Here is a 25,341-nt window from a genome sequence, read left to right on the forward strand (position 1 = left end):
ATATTTTGCCAGATTATTAGAATGTTTTAACAACCATTGTGGAATGCAGGTGCCTGAAGACCAGACACAAGATTCCCCATATGAGCAGCAGTTAAAGAATGCATTTTTGAAAGGCAGTATTGCACCCATAAGTAGTTTCATTACTAAACATATGGTAAACCATCGTACAAGTAGATTAAAATCATTGCTTGAATATGCTAGACATGCCGAAAGGCATTTTAATAACAAAAAGAAAAAGAAAACTCAAGTATTCACTGTGGAAGATGAAGAAGTTTATTTAGTACAGTCCGAACAAAAGGGAGAAAGAAAAGAGGTGAGTGCTTCAAATGCGGGAAAAATGGACACATGGCAAGGGATTGCAAGAAAAATAAGAAGGCAGCAGTGGAAGACAAAAATGATGAGGGTGAGAACTGACTATATGAAAGTCAGGAATCACTAGATAGGAATAATAGAGAAAGGACAAATGAGAATGTGATAGAAGGAGCAGAGAATGTGACTATAGCTTTCCAAAGCTGAACATTTTGTGCTCAACAAAGGTTTGTCTTTCATACCTTCACTTAACAGTGATAATGTTGAACACATTATAGACATTAAAAAATTCTGCAGAAATATCATGCTTAAACTTATATATGGTAACAACTCAGGGGATGCTTTTAGTTTAAAAAAACCCTCAGTTTATTCACCAGTGCTGCATCCATTTTTACAAGCGTTTGAGAAGGCTTGTGAATGTGATATTGCAAAATTGTCTACCTCAGAGTTTGATAAATATAATTTTTATAATTTAATAACTGATGAATTTAATGTACTACAATCATTAAAAGATAATGTTGACATAGTTATACGTCCTGCAGACAAGGGGGGTGGGCTATTGTTGTAATGAATGTTGCAGATTATTACAATAAGATGAAACAAATGTTAGATGAAGCTGACACCTATAGTAGTCATAGCAATAATCAGCTTAATAAATTAATTAGTGATATGAAAGTTATGTTATATGAGTTTTTAATGAATAATATGATTACGCCTGAGCTCTATAAATATTTTCTGGTAGAAAACCCATATGTCCCTAGCATTAGAGGTCTACCAAAAATCCATAAGGGCATTTTAAACCCTCCCCTTAGACCTACTGTATCGAGTCAATGGTGGCTAACAGAACCACTATCAATTTATCTAGAGAAATGCATGGGAGTTCTTGTTGATAGTACCGATACTATTTTAAAAAACATGCAAGATTTTTTAACTACATTGTCAGATTATGTATTTTCAGAAATGTTTGAGGCAAATGTTGTTTAGTGACACTTGATGTTGTATCACTTTTTACTAGAATCCCAAATGATGTAGGTATTGAATACATTAGGGAATTTATGAGGTCTGAGAATGTTACAGCTGATAAAATTCAATTGTATTGTTTTTTATTGGAATTAATTTTGAATAATAATGTCTTTACATTTGAAAATCAATACTTTCTTCAAACAAAGGGAGTGGCCATGGGTACCCCATGTGTCAATTCTTATGCGAACATAGTAATGGCACAATGGGAAAGACAATATGTTAAATTAAATGCAAGATTCTCTGGTTTTATACCATATTATAAACAGTTTGTGGATGATATTTTTCTTATATGGAAAGGCACTTTAGACAAATTGGGACATTTTTTAGATTATATTAATTCATCCACTAACTTTTTGCAATTTACTGCCAAATGGTCCTTAGATAAGATTGAATTTTTGGATGTGTCCTTGATCAAGAATGATGATGTGATTTGTACTGAGATTTATAAGAAAGAATGTAGAAGGAACAATCTACTACACAGACAGAGCATGCATCCTCAGCATATATATAAAAATGTCCTACAGAGTCAGGGCTTAAGAGTATCCAGACTAACTAGCTCACATTCTAGCTGCAAAGGAGCACTTTTAGTATTGAAAGATGAGCTAAAGGAAAGAGGCTATATGCCCCATGAATATGATAAATTAGAGACACCAGAATTTATAGATAGATCTAACAAAGGTAGACCATATTTTAGAAATCATGATAGAGCTAATAACACAAGACACAACGGTAATAATTTTAGAGCAATGATTGAATGCAGGATAGTAATACCTTATACCAATAATAATAAGGTCATACGTGACATTATCAATAAGAATTGGAGAATTTTAACATCAGATGAGAAAATAAGTAATATAGTTGGGTTACAACCTAGTTTTTCATACCGGAATAACAAATCATTGAAAAGATTACTGTGCTATAAGGATGTTAAACCTATTAAGAATTCTGTTATCTCTCAGATACAAGGAACTTTTGCTTGTAGATGATGCAACCAATACCAATATATGTGTAATCAAGACAAATTCACACATCCTACCACTAAATATACTTATATGTTTAGACATTATGCTGATTGTATGAGTAGGGACTTTATATATCTTGCTTACTATACCAAATGTCCATGTTTTTACATAGGAATGACTAATCGGACCTTGAGAGATAGAGTTAGGGAGCATATCTATGCTATTAATAAGGAGGACGAAGGGAACGCTATAGCTAGACACATCTTAGAGTTTGGCACTACACATAAATTTTTATTTCTAGTAATAGAACTAACTCCCCAAATGTATAGGTTAGGTAATTTTAAGAACCATACAGAACAAAAAGAAATAAAATGGATGATTAGGATGCAGGCGGACAAGGGCTTTGGTCTCAATGACAAGGTAGCACTCAAACCATTTTTAGCTGATAGACCTCTGAAGCATTAATTTAGCTGGAATCCTAAGTGTGCATGGACCTAATTTTATTTATGATGCATGTTTTAAACAGATTCTTTTATTGTGTTTTGCAGACATGTATATATATATATATATATATATATATATATATATATATTTTAAATGTCAGATATATGTTTTAAGCTATAGCATTTTTTGCACATATTTTGGTATAGGCACATACATATCCTTTTAAAATATTTTATTGTTGTTTTAATTGATTGATCGTCTCTCATTGCTTCCAGCTGACAGCTTAATTGATTGTCTTTAGTAGTATAAATATGCTGTAATTTTTGTAATGATTTTATTGAAGTCTGAAGAAGCATGTGTTGGGACGTGAAAGTGCTTACTAACATTAATAAACTCTTGTTTCTTGTAAATCCTGTGATGTCTCTCTCTTTTTGATTATTTGACTATTTTAAAGTTACCTGCATAAGTAAGTTTTTCATGAAGAGGTAAACTCTGTCTTCCAACAAGAAGAATTTTCCATACAGTATGTCTCAGGGCATGCACTGTGCATCCCTGCAATGTCTTAACTTTCTGTACAATACACTGAGACTCTGATTGCAATTGGCAATTACATACTCCTAGAAATTAATTCCTAGAAATGCATCCAACAGTGTACGTGCATTTCCATGGCCCTCGGACTTGCTGTTTGTCCAGAATCTTCCTCACATTATACCAATCTGTCACTGGCATGGGGACTAACACACACTGTCTTACTGTGTAGAACACAAAGAATGGAGTGCAGAAGACCCCATCCAAACTCTGCAAATAGTGTGAAAATTTGAATTTGTGCATAAGCTATGGACTGAATCTTCTGTTATGCTGGCTTTCCCCATATCCCATGAAATGCTTGTGGAACTCAAAGCATCTGCAACTGTATGATCACAGTTTTCTTTCTGTCTAACTAGTTTGCCATGTTTGTACAAGCTAATGTCTCCATCATCTTTTCATTCATGCTGTTACAAACCACAGTATGGGAGACAGAATGTTTGGAGACTCGCACATGTCCTGATGTGGTAATTGTGTGGTCCACCTCTGTCACAGCAATTGGGTTGGGAGGGTGGCCTAATGGTTAAGGTATTTGCCTTACAAACACAAGGTGCAGGGCTTGAGTCTCACAAGGGATAATTGGCTAGGCTTAAAATGGCTCACAAGGGCAGTTAGCTTAGTACTAACCTATGAACCAATGAAGGCTGTCATACTGTTTGAAAATCTTACACATTCTTTGACCCTTTGACCAAATTCCACTTTGGTATCCATCGTAATTTAGTTGTCATTGCCATTATAGATGCAGCTCTCTGTAGCGAAGCCCACCTCACATTCAGTAAAAATCACAGGTTCAGGTGGAAGGAAACAGCTTGGTCTTTGAAGACCTGATGGTGCATGTCCAATCAGAAGTACTTCCAGTATATCCCAAGACTAAAAATAAGTTTTACATTTGAGCAGTATAAATATGCTATGAATAGAAATACATTATCTTCAGTGCTTCATACAATGTCTTATCTGCTTGCAAGTGGTCCTTCACTCAACTCAGCTACTGGCACAGGTACTAAGGGTTTAATAATATGCATAAAAACAAGCAAAATTATTACTTCACAATACCATGTGATAGGACCGCTGCATCTTTAATTTGTGATCTTGAAACAACAACAAAAAATTACCTAGTACTGGAGTGTCCTGAAACATTGGCTGGTGCCATTTCAGTCAAACGCTTGGTGTCATGCCTGCTGGAAAAAAAGCAACTGATCTAGAGTATGCTGTTGCATGACTGAAATAGTCACATGTTTACTTTCACTGAAATAATTCTGCGATGTTACCAACCTGATGCTGCCATACCCACTTCATACAAGGAATGTCATCAGCACTACAGTTTCTCCCAAGAAAACATAACACTACTGTCCACAGAATACAACAGTTATGTCAAAAGGTGCAAACAAAATCCAAAGTCACTGCAGAGCTGGCAATAACTAACTTCAAAACCCTTCTTACAGAATATCCATGTGCATGGTACTCCATTACAGAATATCCATGTGCATGGTACTCCATTACAGAATATCCATGTGCATGGTACTCCATTACAGAATATCCATGTGCATGGTACTCCATTACAGAATATCCATGTGCATGGTACTCCATTACAGAATATCCATGTGCATGGTACTCCATTACAGAATATCCATGTGCATGGTACTCCATTACAGAATATCCATGTGCATGGTACTCCATTACAGAATATCCATGTGCATGGTACTCCATTACAGAATATCCATGTGCATGGTACTCCATTACAGAATATCCATGTGCATGGTACTCCATTACAGAATATCCATGTGCATGGTACTCCATTACAGAATATCCATGTGCATGGTACTCCATTTAAATTGTCCTTCCTAAATCCTTCCATTATTATCTTGTTCATTATATGGTCCCAAGGAGTTTAATTGATATTTTCATTAATGGGTGTGAAGTGCGAATGTGGCAGACTACATAGCTACTGGGATTTTGTTAAATGTAAGTAGAGTTTAGTACCAAAGGTAGGCCATAATTGCAAGGCACTGCACATTGTTATTGCAGTTTGATTTGGTGGTCATCTATGTAAAATGAAGGATTTTAACTTACCAAATCAGGAAAGCAGCTAAGCTTGTGATAAACATGCTGCCTCTTCCTGCCAAGTATGCATTGCCTTCTGCTGTTTACCTAAAACCTGCTTATATTTCACTGTTGACTCCATTCTTACAATTCAGACAATCACACAAGGACATTCTTCCTTCCTACTGAAAACATCAGTGTAATATAATAAACTTACATTTTCCATCTGACATCCCACACCAATACATAATGGACACATAAGAACTTATTTTTGGTTAGATTCTCATATTCAGTCATAAACTAGATTCTAGCCAGAATGCATAAAATAAAAGAAAAGCTCATTATAATATGTTATGAAATAATAAAATACTTCGGTCATTAGCAGAGCAAAATACTTATCTTTATTAAACAAAAACATGTGTGAGAGACAGCACCCAGAAAGTCATGTCTCCCCGAACAAAGAATTTCATGGTTACTTTATAGGAAACCTTATCAGGGTAATACACTTTCAGACCACTGCTAAATATTTAATAGAAAAACGCTGAGTTTTGCAAAAAATACATCTGCTACTTTTTATCTACATTTTAGCCTAGTAAGGAATAAGTTTAATTTTACCATGTTATTTACAAGAAATGCTGTCTCAGACTCAGGAAATAAAACTTAATATTCTGTCCCTGGGATTTAGCAAGTTCTGCACAGCATGCAGGAATAGTGCAGGAGTTGCTGGAGGCAATATGGCCGTCGAGAGATCCGGGAACAAGCTCCAGGGACATGCATGATTGCTCTTGCAATATTCCTGCACGGGCACAGCTCCTGTATGCTAATTACCCCATTTGCAGGTAAATACCATGCAAATGAGGTGAATTAGTGATCCAGGAAGCTGGCAGCTGTCCGTGCAGGATTAGTGTAACCTGCAGAAATGTGCTTGGTTAGTAACCGAGTAGATTTCTGCAAACTACAAAAGGGAGCCATGACAGCTCCAAATAAAGGGTGTATATAATGTGGAAAGCACGCCAATGGCCAAATATATGGCCATTGGCATGGAAAACAATTGCAAAATAAAAAAAAATTACTTTTATTTTTATTTGGCCGATTTCGGCCTTTTAAGCGTAGGGCAGCAGCATGCAAACGGGATCAGCCGGAAAATAAAAGTAAAACCTTGAAAAAAGCATTTTCTGCAAAATCACAATTTTGCCATTATAGTCAATGGTAGCCAGAAGACAACAAGGCCAGTAATTAGTGGTTGCTAAGGGGGAAGGCTCAGTGTGGGACTTGTAACTAGGCATTACCAGGTAATTCTATGAAAATGAGGGGAATGATACTGAATCGCAGATTTCCTCTCATGGTTATCCTGCACCCAACCGTGTAGGTGCAGGAAAACCATGGTGCAAGCCTAAGAGTTAGCTGACATCATAGAGGGGTGTGTCAGGCATACTGTAAGCTTATTGGGGCTCTGTGACTTGGGTTTGCTCTTAGTTTAGCAGAGCTATGGAAGGAGGTGTGTCTGGAGCTACCAAGCACACTTTACATTGCCTAAATGGTTATGTGTCCCACTCACCGGGTTTAAAAAAAAAAAAAAAAAAAAAAGTAAGCCAGGAAATAGCAGCTCCATTCACATCTGAGCACTGTGTTTGCATGGTGCACCTTGTGGCTTCAACAGGAAGGCAATGGGAAGGGAATACAGCAGTAGGAAGGTAATCAAGGAGAATTAGCATAGCTGGAAGGTGAAATGTATCAGAATCAGCCGATTACACAGGCAGCAGACCAGCCCAGCCCAGAACACTACTATAAACTATGCAAACACCTTTCCCGCTGTTTTTTCCCACAAACTCTACACCACCAGTGTACACAAACAGAGAAGTCTTACCTAACAAAAGGAACAACATGGTAGCGGCTGCATTTGCTCTCATAAATCAACATGTGTAAGAGGCTGAGGGTGGTGAGGATGACAGTGCTGATGACCAACGCACAGTGAGGAGAAGGAATAGAGTGTACAAACCCAGGGTAATCTACCAGGGGCTACATGAGCTGGAGATAGTGGAGCACTATAGGGTGGACAGGGACCTCCTACAGCAAATTGTTGAGCTGTGTCGGTCACTCCTACCACACAGAACCAACAGAGGGGAACCCATCCCAGTGGATACCAAGGCATGTGTAGGCTTAAGAATACTAGCCACAGGTACCTTTCAAAGACCAACTGGGGATATCATGGGGATCTCACAGGTATCAGCATCCAGGGGACTCCACCTGTTCCTGGATGCCATGTCAGCACATGCCGGTAAGCACATATATTTCCTCAACACCCATGAGGCATTGACCAGCAATATGCATCTCTTCCACCAAATAGCAGAATACCCTGAGGTAGTGGTTGCTATAGACTGCATGCACAAACACATCAAAGCACCACCCAGCAAGTGGGGTAGAGTTTACATAAACCGCAAGGGCTTCCCCTCCATCAACTGCCAGGTTGTGTGCGATGCCCAGGGAATTATAATGAATGTGTGCCCTGGCAGCCTTGGGAGCTATCACGGCTCCCACATCTGGCATATGACGCAGCTGTACCAGAGATTTGCCAATGGGGACATCCCATATGGACACTTAGTGGGGGATGTTGGTTAAGCACTGGAGCCGTGGCTGATGACATCCATTAGAAATGCATACACATCCGAACAAGAACTCCATAATGAGGCACACGCACAGACCAGAATCATAATAGAGCATGTGCTTGGGATGCTCAAGTCACAGTTTTGGTGCCTGGACATATCCGGTGGAGCCTTGCAATACTCACCAGCTACATGTACCCAGATTGTCATTATATGTGCCATGCTACACAATATGATCCTGTGGAAACAGCTGCAGCAGGAACAGCATGGGGCAGGGCCACACAGCCCCCCACCATTCCCAAGGCCTGCACAGGTGCAGAGTGACTCAGAGGAGGAACAACCTGAGCCTGTCCCAGTAGGCAGAAGGAGGCATGCCCAGTATGCCCAGGCCTTGGCAAAGAGGCAACGCATAGCACATACACTTACACGGTAGGAACCCAGGGAATGACACCTCACTCTGACTCCCACATACAGTAAAAGGGATGCCAAACATGACACTACCTGTGCTTAACCATGCATACGGAGTGTACTATGTGCATCTGACATAGTCAGCCATCCAGCACCATCCTCAATACTGGCACAGCCACAAGGTAAGTCATGCTCACTATCAACTGTTGAGTGGAATAGTATATTCTGCTACTTGTATCTATAGTATGGATGTGAGCATGTTAGGGAATCGGGTGGCTGAATGGGATGCCAGCAGATAGAAGACACCTATATTGGCAGCATGAAATCCTTAATAAATACTGGTGTCAGCATAGTAGGCAGTACTAGACAAGGTGACAAAACCCACTGCAGGACATGTGGTGGACCAAATGTGTGTCCATAGAATGCACACATGCATGTTAGTGAGGCTCACATACCCAACAACAATCTCAGCCAGCAGGACAGGTGTAGACAAACACAAAGAAAGGCTATGACAAGGCCTCTGCTTGATGACTATGGAGAACAGCCCCCTCCAGACCTACACAGACAGACTACAACAGGTCAGGCAGTGGGATGTCAGTTCTGAAGGGTAAGAAGTCTGAAACTGAAATGTAGGTCAATAAAACCTAAGAACTGTAGTACTCTGATATGCCTCTAGTCTGCATGATAGGTCAGAATGCACAATATAATGGACTACCTGAAATAACAGTACAGACATAGCAAATGTATACAGTTGTCAGGTCTACCCCCCCCCCCACAATCCTATGTAGAAATGTAGTAACAAGTATGTGCAGATATAATGACAGCGGAGCACAGATTACCTGATATGGCCAAAGTAGCAGGATAGATTGTAGCACGTGTACAATATGCAGGGATGTGTGTGTTAAGTTGGTGTGTGTTGTATATTGTGTGAAAGTGGTCAGCATGTAGGCATGGTGGGTTGTGCCCTGATGGCCAATGGCCAGTACGGTTGATGACACGGCCAAGTTCTGAAAACTGCAGTGCTAAACACAATGCATCCCAGCAAGACCCAGTCCAGCAGTAATAAATACTAATTGCTCAGATGTAATATTTGTCACCATCTGAAAGATGGACATGGTATGAATGTGGGCCCAGACATACACATAGTGCACAGGTGGAAGTACCCTAGACAGAGATTGTATAAAATGTTACTATCAAATGGGCACACCTTTGGAATTTTACATACAGGTTAGCAGCACATTAGTTGGCTGTGTAGTATGGAATGCTGATGTCATCTGGCCAAACACTAGCAGACCACAAAAGGCACAGGTATGAAGTACTGAGAAACTGCTGATGTCCCTGCACAAGCCAGCATAAGTGGAATGCCCCATGTACATATGTGAGTCAGCTGTAAGTAGCTTCCATAACACACATGCACCCAGCTCATCCCACCATCAGCCACATGTACCTCACATGTCTTATCCCTGCTGTTGGGAATGAGTACAATATGACCCCCACCTATGTATGGAAATAGCCACAGAATGCAGCATGCTCAAGAGGTGTCCCATACAGGTGTGCCCCTAACTGTAAGCAGCACCCTGCCAGCATCCACACCAATGGATCAATAAGGACAGAAGTTATTGACATTAACACCTTGCACACCTACCCTGTTATCCAGGGCAATATAGTGGCTTGCAGCCTGGGACTGTAGGAGTGACACAATGCACTGGCCTGCTACAGATGGCCTGCATCACTACCAATTGCCCTGCAGTCCTCTGTCAAAGGCCTGTGTCTCACCCATGCTGCCATTTTTAATTTCTCCAAGTCATTTGGGTTTCTAATACCATGACAGGAATGGACCCCATTCCAAAGTCAAAGTATGATTAAAGTTCATGAAATTAGTATTGTTTCACTCTTTGTTGTTAGCCAAAAGTGCTCTTCGCAGCACCCGCAATGTTCCCAGTAATTACTCCTTCTGCAATTTGTATGGTGTTACATGAACTGGTAACATATCTAAATACGATTGTAAATTTTTTTTATAAGACCAGTTGCTCCTACTACTACTGGAACTGTTTGGATATCTTTCTTCCACATGGCTTTTGTTTCTGCCTGCAGATCGAGGTATTTTATGACTTTGTGTCTCTGTGTACGCAAGACATTGTAGTAACTAGGTGCGGCGATTTCAATGATCAATTCTACTTTTGTCTTCTTTTCTTGGACCACTATACCAGTTTTCTAGCATCTATCATTTGTACTGTTGGCATTGGGTGATCCCATGTGATGTAAACTTCATCATTTTCTATGATTCTCTGTGGCTCATGTTTCCAGAGTTTTTCAGCCACTTTGATACCATAATGTTTGCAGAATCTTCAGTGTAACAATCTCGCCACATTATTATGCCTTTCAGTATACAGTCCCTCTGCCATTAAAGAGTCACAATCAGCAATAAGGTGTGTGACTGTTTCCAATTCGGTTCCACAAAACCTGCATATGTCTGTTTCTCCCACATGTTCAGTGGACTTAGTAAACCAGCGTGTATGTAGCCCACTATCTTGGTCTGTCAATATTAACCTTTCATTTCTTGATGTAAATTCACTTCTTCTTAACCATTCCTGCATTTGTTCTTGATCAACATAAGGCTCTTCCAGAAGTCTTCTATACTTGCAACTATATTTATATTTTTTCCACATTTCTTGCCTTCTCACCTGGTTCTTCACCTTATATTCTTTCTTTTGTTTTCAGTTGCTGCCTGTTTTTTATCCACTTCTGGTTTGATTTCCATTCCTGCTTGACGTCGATATGGTTCTGCTAAATTAAGCAGAGATGTCATCTTAGATTTATTCAACTCATGTTTCAAAACTTTCACCACATTTGGATCCTGTGAGGTCAGTAGATATGTGTGATCTATACACGTAATCAATTTCAAGGAGGCCCATCCCTCCTTCAGAACGGGGAATATATAAACTTGGTATACACTGATTTTTATAAATCATTTGGTGAGCATGAAGCATCCTCCTTGTTTTAATATCCAGTCTATCCAACACTTTTTGGGGCCAGTCAATCACTCCAAAATTATAAGTTAGGACAGGAAGAGCAAATTGATTAATAGCTTGGAGCTTGTCCTAGGTGTCAATGCTGTTTTCAGGATTAATTTAAGTCTTCTAAAGTACTCCTTACTAAGCTGTATTCGCATTTGTTCATGTCTTACAATGTGTCTTACACAATGCACAGGTCTTCTACAGATGGCCTGCATCACTACCAAATGCCCTACAGTCCTCTGTCAAAGGCCTGTGTCTCATCTGTACTGTCAATGTATGTTATCTCATGAACTCCCAAATAACAACATAACATAGTCCACAGAACCCAAATGCAAGGCCATGTTGACAAATCCCAGTAGCATATCCACCATGTCCCACTGCATGAACTGTGGAACAACCCCTAAATACTGCTGGAATGAAGTGATAGCTAGAGGGATACTTGTCAGATAACGTTTGCATAATGTTCGGAAGAGGAAAGAATAACGGTGGGGGGGGGTAGAAGCATGGATGCCATGGAGTGTGTGAAGTCTGAAACTCAGCTGTGTGCACGTACTATCCCTGCCTGCAAATACAGGAAAAGGTGGCTACAAACCTGCTCATAAACCACAATACGAAGGGGTAATGACCAGAAATATGATCCCTGCCTCTGGGTAACCTGTGTGAATCTGTACAGCTGTGAGGTTTGGCCACAGCAGGATATGGCCATACTGTCACATCGATGGATGTACAGGCATGGGGTCCTCTGCCACCACAGTACCAAGATGCTGAACCATTTACACAGACCCATCAGCAAGTATCTGCAGCTCCCCCTCCAGAATGGCATGATTGTGCAAGAATATGTAGGGTGCAGACCACAATACTGGACACAGCTTCATTCATCCAGTGTTCCCCAGGAAATTACTGAAAGCAAATATGTATACCTGTCAGTAGCTGATGGCATAAAGCATCACAGTGTAAAACTGTACATATGTCTGAATATCTCTGCTAACACAAAACCATGTAGCAGAAGCAGCGGAGACACAATTACTTACAATAACTCACTATCCTTTGCCCATTGTGACCCCATATTGTCAACAGATCTACAGATATCCTGCAGAAACAGGTTGTTAGCTGTAGGTGTAGACCACAAAAGCCTGCACTGGAGTACAACCTACCTGGAATGGATTCACATATTCAATACAGAAATGAAGCCCATGTCTGGCAACAACAGTGGACTATACATATCTGACAATTGCAGATGTTTGTGCACACAGTCCACATTGCACACCAGTCATGCTTTCCACACACATTGGATAGGAATACACACATATATCCAAGGACAACACACTATAACAGGCCAAACTTACACATACATAGATATGTGGAAGAGAGTGACATACAGTGACAAAGAGCTTCCCACCATGAGGCCTGACCCACCCAGCACACATCTAATTGGCTACAACCACATGATGTGCAAATGTCAATCAGTGTAGACATGTGCTTCTGGTATCCCTCAGCGCTATAGTGTCTGTGGTGCTTGTGATAACTGTGTAACATGATTGTACAAGTCAGTATTCATCTAGCAGTTGTATACACATTCCTGTTAAATGTAAACCTGTGTGTGACTGAGTGTTTGTGTGCTCCCAGATGAATGGTTTATGGCCCATTCACACACACTGCACTCCTCATTGCCCTACTTTGGCAAGCCTGCTTATGTCATTCACCTTGAAATACATGAATGGTTTATGGCCCATTCACACACACTGCACTCCTCATTGGCCTACTTTGGCAAGCCTGCTGATGTCATTCACCTTGAAATACACCTTTAGTGAAAGAGTAGCCCTATAAGCTCTGTGGCACTTGCTATAACTGTGTAATGCTATAGTGTGATGTACTAGTTAGGTAGGAGTTCTAGTCCCAGACATGGCAACTGTTTGTGTGTGTGTGTAGGGATCAATGCTTTTGTGGCCATTGACAATCACTAGGCACTCCTAAAAATGGAGAACATTAATATCTGTGCAGTAACTGAGACCTGGTTCAAGACTTCACAGGGCACCACTGCAATACCAAGCTACAACGCTACACTTTCCGGCCACCAAACCAGGACCAAAACACTAAAGGTGGAGGAGTGTCCATATTCACCAAGGATATTCACACCACCAGGCTAGTTGCCCAACACAATGCATCTGAAATTCTCCAGGTGTAACTAACACAAGGTAAGACTGCAATCCAAAATGTAGCTTGCTACAGATCCCCCACCATGCCCCAAGATTCTCACTACACCTTTCTAAACATACTGAAAAATAGTAAAATACAACCAAACACTCTAATACTGAGTGATTTTAACTACCCTTACATTAACTGGGAAAACTACTCTTGTACCAACATCTTTGCCCAACGGTTCTTGGAATACATAAATTCCAATGCCCTGGATCAACTAATCCATAGCCCCACAAGGGGCTCCAATATCCTAGACCTGGTCATTACCAACATGGGAAATCAATGCTCCACACCTATGGTCACCACCTTGTTGGTCAGGTCTGACCATAAGCTAATCCTCCTTGACATCCACATCCCTCCCCACCCCCAGTAAGGAAACCTCTGTAAAAAACTTCTCCAAAGCCAACTTCATGCTACTCAAGTCATAAGTAACAAACTTCATGACACCCATGCAGACTGGAACTGAAGGTTCAACTGCTGAATCCTACACTAAAGCACTGTATGAGCACATCCACTCGTGCATGAATTGTACCATCCCAAATAGAACCAAGACCCTCTCCTCCAAACAAAGGAAGCCGATCTGGTGGTCCCCTGCCATAAATAAACTTTACAACAAAAGGACGAAACTGTTGCAGAAAAGAGGAAAATCCCAGGATGCAAAAAACTCCCTTACCAGCCTCAGTAAGAAGCTGTGACCCCTCATAAAATCCTCCAAACCTAGTTTCAAACATAAAATTGCCAAATATTCCAAAGACAACCACAAGGCATTCTATAGCTATGTCAGGAATCTAAATGGCATTGCTCAGATCTGATCTGCGCTACAACAGAATAGCATTAAATATACAGATCCCAAGGATATTGCCAATATCCTGGCAGATTGATTCAATGCCAACTTCACCCTCCTCTCACTCCTAAGGGCTCATCTCAATACCAAAATATTCCCAAACTCTGGTAATAATGGCCACACTGTTAAAAACCACACTCTCCAAAGCTAAGAATACAGCATCCATGGGACTAGACAACATCCTGGGCTGTGTACTACATGAACTTCAAAATGAACTGGCACCTTACCTAAGTGCCATGTTTAATCATAGCCTCACCTCAGGCTTTGTGCCCACTGAGTGACACACAGCTACAGTTATCCCACTCCACAAGGAGAGATCCACCTTGGATCCTGGGATCTACCTGATGAGCCTGATCTGCAAGGCCATGGAATGTATTATCATGGAACTTATAAACAAAGAAATTGTCAACCTTCAAGCACTGGACCCCACCTGGTTTGGGTTTGTGAATGGCCGATCTTGTGTCCTGAACCTGATTGACTTCTTCAAATCAGTCTCCAGAGCTGTGGACGAGGGTAAGGTGGTCCATACAGCCTACCTGGATCTTTGACACCATCCCTCAGTCTGAAATCATAGGTAAACTTACTAAGTTGGGCATTAATCCCTACATCACTCGATGGGTTGCCAACTGGCTTACTGACAAAACCCACACTGTAAAAGAAGCCGACTCCAAAAACAGCTCCAGACAAGTGACAAGTGGAGTACCTCAGGGTTCAGTCCTGGGACCGATCTTGTTTGGCATCTACTTCTTTGAAGTACAGGCCAACAGTAAGAGACTCTGGCTAACAAAGTTCGCAGATGACTGCAAACTGGGAGCCATTAATGTATCCCCAAATTATGTGGATATTCTACAAAGCTCAATGCCAAGAAATGTATAATAACTCCTTTGGGAAGAAATATGTACCCATGAATTACCACATAAGTGGCAGTACACTAAACACTGAAAGTGTGATAAGAGACATAGGGACACAGGTGGACAGTCGTCTCACCTTCGATAAGCACAACCCCACAACAGTCAGGAAATCCTTCTGTGTGGCACACCTCATTACTAATGGCTTTTCATCCAGAAAAAATGAGGTTATTGTCCCACTGTACTCATCTCTCAGTAGACCCATTATAGAATACAATGTCCCAGTTGGTATGTACCTCTCAAGACATCTACAACAACTAGAAAGGCCACAGAAATACCTCACTAAAAGAATCACAGGCCTAAAGCAGATGCTCTATGCTGACCATCTACAAAAACTCCAGCTATACATATCATCTACTCAGAGGCAATCTCTGCTTAAGATACAAGGCCATGTCAAACCCAGAGCTGTTGGACATGCTACACTTAAAGAAATCCCAATCCCTCAGAGCCACATGCTCCAGGGATCTAAACCTTGTATTCTCAATGAACAAAACATGCTGGAGGGATAGGTCCCTGACCCAGAGACTCCCCTGAGTCTGGAATAGACTGCCCATACATGTCAAGCAGAGTGCCTCTTTGGCCCTTTGCAATAGGAACCTTGACGATTGAATGGGAGGTAGGAAATTCACCCTGGGGATCATGTCAGTTGCCCTGCAGGGGTCCAGGGAAGTAAATATTGTGAGAAGAAATAACCAGGAAATTGTTATGGCTAGGCTTGTATAGGACCTAGGGACGATAACTTAGTAACAGCCTATGAACCTATGAACTACATTTTCCATTGCCCTACTTTGGCAAGCCTGCTGATGTCATTCACCTTGGAATAAACCTTTGGGGAAGGAGTAACCCTATAAGCTCTGTGGTGTATGCAATAATGTGTGTAATGCTATACTGTGATTTACTAGTTAGGTAGGAGTTCTAATCCCAGACAAGGGGACTGTGTGTGTCTGTCCACATAGGGATCAATGCTTTTGTGGCCATTGACAGTCACTGCACTTTCCATTGCCCTACTTTGAAAGCCTGCTGATGTCATTCACCTTGAAATATACCTTTGGGGAAGGAGCATCCCTGTAAGCTCTGTGGCACATGCTATAACTGTAATGCTATAGTGTGATGTACTAGTTAGGTAGAAGTTCTAATCCCAGACATTGCACCCATGGGACTGTGTGTGTGTGTGTGTGTGTGTGTGTGTGTGTGTGTGTGTGTGTGTGTGTGTGTGTGTGTGTGTGTGTTTGTCATCAGTATCATGGGTGGAGGTAGCTGTGATTGTGTAATAACAGGACTCATTGTGGGGTGGCTTTTGCATATTTATTTATGGAGGACCTATTATATGTCACAATGTCCACCTTACAAGGACAACAGATGTCAAACAGCAAAGAGGCTAGTGTAGACAATCCATACTCCTACATGTGACATTATGGAGTGGGGAACAATATAGGCAACTCTTGTATTACCCAGAGAACACTCTCCACCCATGTTTCATACACAAACACACTTGGCTAGGCAACAACCACTATGTTGGTAGTTCCCTGAATATTGCCCACTGATAGTAACCATGGTGTGATTGCAGTGGACTACAGAGGACATGGCACCCTGTTCCATCCCTACAATAGGCAAATAATTACATACAGTGGTCTGTTACTATGTTCCCCAATGGATGCCTGCAACAACTGTAGAGTCAGCAAATGTAACCCACAAAGGAAATACCATGCCTTATACACATGCCCTGTATGGACAGATGCCACTAACACCAGTGAATACCTGTATCATTCTGTCAATGTAGGTGCAGGGTCAACCTGAGTTCCATTGCCAGTTCTCCCCACATAAGGTCAGGAATGCCACATCAGATGAAAACAATCTGTCCACACAACATGCCCCAGACACCCCAGGTACACTTCCACACGTCACAGAACATGCATGTGGGATATGTGCACATCCCAGACATCGTCCATGTTATGGAATATAGAACACATACATGGCAAGCATTGCACAGCACTGGCCACCCACAATAGTAACCCAGATGACTGGATGGTGAATACAATACACACCTGTGTGGCCCAATCCAGAGACTACACCACTGAGCAACACTGCAGACCATTTTCATGTGGCCTGATTCCAAGGTATACTCTTTTTCTAGCCTTGTACAGCCTTCTGGCACAGTAAACCACTACACACATGTGAAGCAATGAACCCATGCATGTCAGTACTGATGAACCAGTGTCTGTGTGTATGAGGAGATCAATGATTTGGAAGCCATTCACACTCACTACACCTCCCATTTCCCTAGTGAAGCATGCTTTCTGATGTCAGTCACCTTGGCATACCCTTTGCCCATATATCAGTCTGATAACCTCTGTGGTTCATGTGATACCTGAATAATACTGTAGTGTAGCAAACAAGTTATTTAGGAAGTCTAATCCTGACCCTGCCAACTGTGATAATGTGTGTGAGTCCCTGGGAAAGTGTGGCTGTATCATCTCTGACACCTGCTTTTGTGGACAGGCACATGTACTACACCTACCTTATCCCTCCTTTATCACTGTTGCTGATACTCACCTTCAAATATACCTTTGGACAGCTCTCCAACATCTAAGCCCTGTGGTACATACAATAACTGCATAAAAATATAATAACAATACATAGTCAGGCAGGGGTTTGAAACCCCATACTGGTAAGTGTGTGACACAAACATGCCTAGCTTTTACTCTCCTACCCCCTTCCTTTCTTACTTTGTCTCTGTCTGTCTCTCTCACTCCCTCTCTGGTGGATGTGCAGAAGTACACCTGCTTTGCTTAGGTAGCAGCTTGTATTTTGTAAGTGATGCTCATGATCAGCTGATGGCCTGTGCATGAATTGCAGTCCCCCACTAGCTGATTGCATGTGGAATAGCTGTGGTAATATTCCCATAGCCAATTGCATGGAAACACACTCCTATAACTGGGAGCATCATGTGGGTGTTGGCCCTTTTTATTCACTGTGAGCAGGACTTCATGTCAGTGTTTGTCAAACAGCAGCACAGAGGGTAGTGGGCTATACCTCTTACAACATATACTGTGGAGACAGGCCAACAAACAGGAGGGGGATGTTCCAGACATGAGTACAGAATGTAAGTCTTGCTCGTCTACATTTAAAGTAATGTTGGTTTAACAGAGTTTGTGTGAATATGGCTGGTCTACATGATTTAATACCTATCATGACAGTGTTACATGGTTGAGAAAACCCCCACCTGTAGGGCTATCTGCAGACTGGCCAGTGTTTGGAGTCGTACATGTATTGTGTTATTCACAAATGGCCTATCTTTAAAAATGCAGTAGCATAGTCTGAGGATTGCAGTCAGTACATGGTGAATGCCATGTGAGTTACTGACTTCATAACCCTCAGAAGACATATGTCACGGGGACGTGGCCAAGATGAGCATCAGATAACAGCAGATTTCTTCAACTCCACTGAGAAAATCTTTTATGACAGGAATTTATAAATTTCAAGTTATCCTAGAAAGTTTATTTTTATATTAATACCTTTCTGATATCTAAAACTAGGATGATATAAAAAAAATAATTCTGAATGTGACAAATTTTCCTGTCACAAACTTTTGTGGAAAATATCTACTCATCACTAAAATCTCAAAATGAGCTTTTCTAAAGGCAACAACCAAGATATCACATTCAAAAAGGAATTACAATCTTTAATATCCAATATACAGGACTTGACAACTAAGACAGACAAAAGTGACGCAAAATAGACAACTTCAAAGAAAAATGTACCAAGCAAATGGACTTATTACATGAAGACTTGCTACAACAAAAGACTCAAATAAATGGAATAGAGGAAACACTAAATGACATTGATAGTAGAATGCAAGAAGGTGAAAATAACATTGAATTCCTTCTCAAACAAAATACACTATTGCAAAATATACTGGATGATCTAGAAAACAGATCTCGAAGGAACAACCTAAGAATCTTTGGACTGCCTAAAAATATAGAAGGAAATAATATGGTAAACTTTCTAACTACATGGCTACCTACAATACTAGACTTACCAGAAGCTTTTTCCTTCGGTACAGAAAGAGCCCATAGGGCTCTATCTTCCTCTAATGTAACACCCAAGTCAGTCATAGTAAGGTTTCTTTCTTCATATGATAAAGAGATGTTACTAAAGACAGCATGGGCAAAAGCTCCTATTAAAGTAAATTAAACTGTTATTAGATTTGACAATGATTATTCCTCCATGGTCATAGCCAAAAAAAAACCTTTTTACCACTCATAAAAGAACTAAAGAAATCTCAAATTAAAACACATCTTTTGTTCCCAGCCAAACTAAAGATATTCTTACCAGATGGTACAAAAACATATAAAGACTTAGAATCTGCATTATCTTACATCATAAAACATAAAATACTAGACAAAATAGAGGACATGGAATGGGCAACTCCCTCTATGAAAAGAATGACATCTGAAACTGCTTGGAATACTAGTGACAAACAAAAAAGAATGAAAAATAAATAAGAGTGTCATTAAATTATTTGCTTAGCTTAAAGAAACTAAAGTGGACTTACAATAACTTTGACTCTACTTAAAAATGAAATGAAATCAAAAGGTTGGTCATGTTATTTTCTCTTGTACTTTTACTGATTTATCAAGTGATATCATACTTAAACCGTTTTCATTTCTTTATGTCAAAAGCCGTCTAAATTCATATGGGTACATATGTGATTACTTAATTATTTTAAAATGTACATGATTTATTGAAATTGATAGATATATACTTTATGTCATGAAATATATACATGAAAGTGCTATGGGTTATTTTACAGCTAGGCTTGTACTGAAAGTATGTATGCATTATAGTTATGTTTGGGTATAAGATGACACATTTTGAATGTTAAAACCTGCTGCGTAGCTTATGAAGAGTCTTGTGCAACAAGTGTAACTGAAACTGTTCAAAAATGTAGAAATCATTATACTTGCAGTTGTCCCACTTGAATAATATATTTAGACAATTTTAGATCCACCAGAGCTTGAGATTCATCGTTGCGAAGAACAGAAGCCGTTTCTGCACTCCATCAAGTCAAAAGAACTTCCAGCTGCAGCAAATTAACCTTTGAACTCAGATGATGCATAAACATATTAACAAGATGTCGAACATACTAATCCAGGAAGAGAAGTGTTTGTGATGAAGAAAATGAAGAAATAACAGCACTTTTTGATTCAAACTGTAAGTTTTACGCTCATTATTAGCAGGAAAGCTTATGTGATGTAATCGGAATGATGTTCTAGGCTCTTTAAGCTAATTTTATGATTATTTAACTAATGTTTATTAGGTTAACTTGAAAAGGAGGGGGAGGGAGGGGAAGGAAAGAAGGATAGAAACTTTGTAAAGACAGTTTGTGTCATATGAAATAGGTTTGATGTAACTGAAGAATGAAAAAAATATTTGATTGGTAAACACATTACAGATTTAAAGTAAACATGTTATAGTGAACTAACAGTATAAAGTATATAAAGCTTGTTTGTTTGTGTCTTTCGGCTTTTCCCAGTTAGGGGTCGCCACAGCGGAACTCCGGTCTGCTAATGATTGATAGTGGATTTTTACGTACCGGGTTACCAGCCCTGATGCACAACCTTCAATGAAGGCATATCCCATTCACATATGCCTCCACACAGAAGACGCTCTAGCTGAGAATCAAACGGGACAACGTCTTGCTACAAGGCGACAACACTACCGCAGCACCACCACCGCAGTAATGCATAAAAATAAATAGAACTATGCTATAACATCACAGCTTAGTGCAGAAAACAAAATATGGCTGATAATTAGAACTGCTTTCACATGCATGCATATTATGTATACAGCTTTATAGATGTTTACTTTTATTTCTCCTCTAAAATATATTACATCTATTAAATGGAGACCAGAATTTTGTACACGTTATCACCACCAAGTTGATTTATTTAATATAACATGAATCTATAAATGCTTATACAGTATAGTAACACTAAAATATAATTATACATCTTTAATTGACTTTAAATGCTTAATTACTGATGACTGAGACAGCTTTTTTAAAAAATGCAAAAAATGAATATGCACAGACAAAAGCTAACAGTTTAGAATATATTTAATGCACCTAACGTAGAAAGCATTCATGAAATAGATGTAGATAGCATACCATATATACAGGCTAATTATTCAGACTGTTATTATTGCCAATGATAACTTATTATCTTAAATGTGTATTTAGTTAGTGATATGTATACTGATATATAGAATATATGTCTCTTTTTTCTGTCTCTTTCTCTCTCTTCATAGATGTTGTTTATGAAAAGACTATCAGATGTATAGTTAAATACAAGAATCATATATAATAAAATAAATAACATGGCAATGCATATAGAGAAGATGTGTCATAACAAACTTACATGCATAATAACCTCAACTACAGTTAATCTACTCACATGGTTATAAATTTTGAATTAATAAGAATCAAAAGAATTGATAGTGATTACTAGACTTTGAGTAAATTTAGAAAATCTATATAGATAACTGCAAACTGAATAAATCAAATGAGTACAATCACTAATGTCACCCTCTATAGGTAAATAAATTAATTTACATTGTTGAAATGTATCTATAATGATCAATAGATATATTAATATTGTTAAATTTTATTCCTTGATACATAGTATTGATTGGTAACAAGTTCTAGATTATGTTTTGCACTTACATATGTTGTTAAAGATATGAATATACAAGTATTGGTAACATTTACATATAGACACTTGAAATATAATACTTTTATATTATTTATCTTGATGATTTGAAACAACATAAATTTTGAACTAATAGCACACATCATTTTAAATGATAAGTTTTAAAGTTGATGAGTCTAATCTTATTATTAAAGCAATGATAACTAGATATACAAACTAGATGGGGCTGTGACTCAGCTGTTATGGATTGAGGGGTAGATTTGAGTGGCGGATGCGACTCAAATCAGGAGTTTATAACTCCAGACAGGGTGTGGGATGGTTTTCAAGGTTATGTAATTAAGACATAGGTGTAACAACTTTTGTTTCAAGACATCCACTAATTATAATATTCACAAGATATTAATCTCAGACACATATAACATATACCAAATTCATAAAATTAACCCATTTGCAAATAATCAACATATATTAATACATAAAGAAAAATTTAAAAATAATAAGGAAACTTTGAAAAACTTTCACATCCAATGAATATATATCTAATCTCTTAAACATATAAAATGGTTTTACTGAAAGGTTTATCTATTAACATCAACAGTTTAAATGACCTGTGTAAAAGAGGACATTTATTTAGATACCTGCAACTACATAATTATAATATATATTTTTTTACAAGAAACACATCTTCTGAAAAAAGATATATCCAAAATTGACACAAATAAATTTAGTGTTTTATCTAATTCTGAACCTTTACAGAGAAAAAGAGGTGTGGCCATCTTATGGAACAAATCATTACCTATTCCTAAAATAATAAATACATATCAAGATGATAAGGGAATGTTATGTTCAGTTATAGTAGAAATAATAAAATCTTTACATTGGTTAATGTATATTGGATACCAGACATAGGTATAAACACTGTTAAACAGCATTTGAATGAAATTATTCTCTTTGCAAAAGGAAATATTATAATGGCAGATGATTTCAATTGTATTTTAAATGAAAATGAAACTGGTATTAAGATCAAAAGAAATATATCATCTCAGGCTAAACATTTAATAGACTTTATGAATTCATTTCACCTAAATGACATAAATAATCAAGCAGATTCCAAATCATTACCCTTTTCCTTTTACTCTAATAGACATGGTTCTTACTCTAAAATAGATAGAGTACGTATATCTAATCAGTTAACTAATGATATAACAAAATCAATGATTATCTCTTGTCCAATATCATACCAAAATTCCTTAACATTTGAATTAAATATTAATTCTACATTTAATGTACAGTTCAGAAGAATACCAGCATATATTACTCAACTAGCAGAATTTATGGAGTTCATAATAAATTAAACAAAATTTTTTTATAGAAATAAACAATACATCAGATACATCAGAGATATATGTTTGGGATGCCCTTAAAGCTTATTTATATGGCAAAATAATCAAATGGTACAATAATAAAAGGAAATGTTGGGATAAAAATGTACAGGAGTTACAACATAAACTAGACTATCTTAAACTCAAAGATAACACAAAAATTATGGTATAAAAGAGGAAATTACAATCATAAATAATAAATACTTTGAAATACTTACTGACAAAACTATGATAAGTCTAGAAAAACACAAATTTATTGCATTTTCAAATAATCCCAGGTACTTAAACAGACTTAAAAATAAATCCACAAGACTCAGCAAACAAAATCACATTAAAGAAATATACTCTCTAAAGAAGAAAAGAAAGCTGTACAACATACAATATATATTAGAAGACTATAGAGAGTATTTTTGCAAAATAAATAATAAAGAAGTAAAGATAGAATCAGATGAGAATATAAAACGATTCATAAATAAATATACTAATAAAAATCTTACCAAACAACAAGTAGACTTAATAGACAAAAATATATCATATACAAATATTCAGACACAAATTAAGAAGCTTAAACTAAACACAGCACCAGGGAATGACAGAATTATACTAGAAATTTATAAAATTATGCCCAGAGAAGCTTTAATATTACTACAAAAAGTGTTTTCAATAACTCAGACTAAGACTATTTGTCCTCCCTCATGGAAATACACATTTATAGCCCCTATTGTTAAACCAAATAGAGATTCAACAAAATGATCCTCCTATAGACCTATCTCCCTATTAAATGTAGATTACAAAATGTTTATGAATATATATGCAGACAGATTGAAAACCATTCTCCCACACTTAATAAATGATGACCAAACTGGTTTTATAATACATAGAAAAACATTTGATAATATAAAAAGAGTACTAACATTAATAGAATACTTGAATAAAAAAAAAAGACTTAATCTTAATTAGTCTAGATATAACATCTGCATTTGATTCGGTGAACTGGAATTATTTATTTACACTTCTCAAGAATCTAAATTTCTCAGATAACTTTATAAACTTAATAACATATTTATAGAAAGGTACCCAAGGATATATAAAAATAGGCATTTATATCTCACAAAACATACCAATATTAAAAGGAACCAAACAAGGTTGTCCTCTTTCCCAACAGTTATTTACCCTAATAATGGAAACATGGGCTAATGCAATTAGAATAAATAAAGATATAGAAGGATTTAATACAAATACAGAAATAACATCTAAAATTCAACTCTTTGCAGATGATGTTCTTATCACACTAAATGGAAATATGTCATCAATCCCTGCTTTATTCACAGCCATGGAACATTTTAAAAAAATATCAGGCCTGATGTTCAATAGTGAAAAAACAAGGCTACTTCCCATTCATCTTAAAAAGAAAGAACTAGGAAACTAATATAATAAATGTATCCCAGAATCAGATCAGTTTACATATCTAAGAATAACATTAACCAAAGATATCAAAAACATAACACTTCTGAACTATAATAATATAACAAATAATATACAATCTTTAATAACTAAATGGAAAAAAATATTCTTTACAATGGAAGAAAGATTAACGCTAATTAAAATGATATTACTCCCAAAACTATTATATATTATACAATCAGTTTCATTACTCCCAACAACACAAATTGTAAGAAAACTAAACACCATGATGACAAGGTTCCTTTAGTATCCAAACAAACCTAGGATAGCTTTAAAATATAACCTATATAGCTGGACAAAAGGAGAAATTGCCTTTTCTGATCTTGAGCTATATTTAATTTCCTCAATAATTAATATAATAACCTTACTAATAGACCCTACATATTTAGCTAAATGGAAAGAATATTGGGAAGTAATAGCTATGTAAATCTTCATTAAACCCC

Source organism: Protopterus annectens, chromosome 1.part0 (assembly GCF_019279795.1).
Source record: "Protopterus annectens isolate FY-2018-M chromosome 1.part0, PAN1.0, whole genome shotgun sequence".
Taxonomy (NCBI): domain Eukaryota; kingdom Metazoa; phylum Chordata; order Ceratodontiformes; family Protopteridae; genus Protopterus; species Protopterus annectens.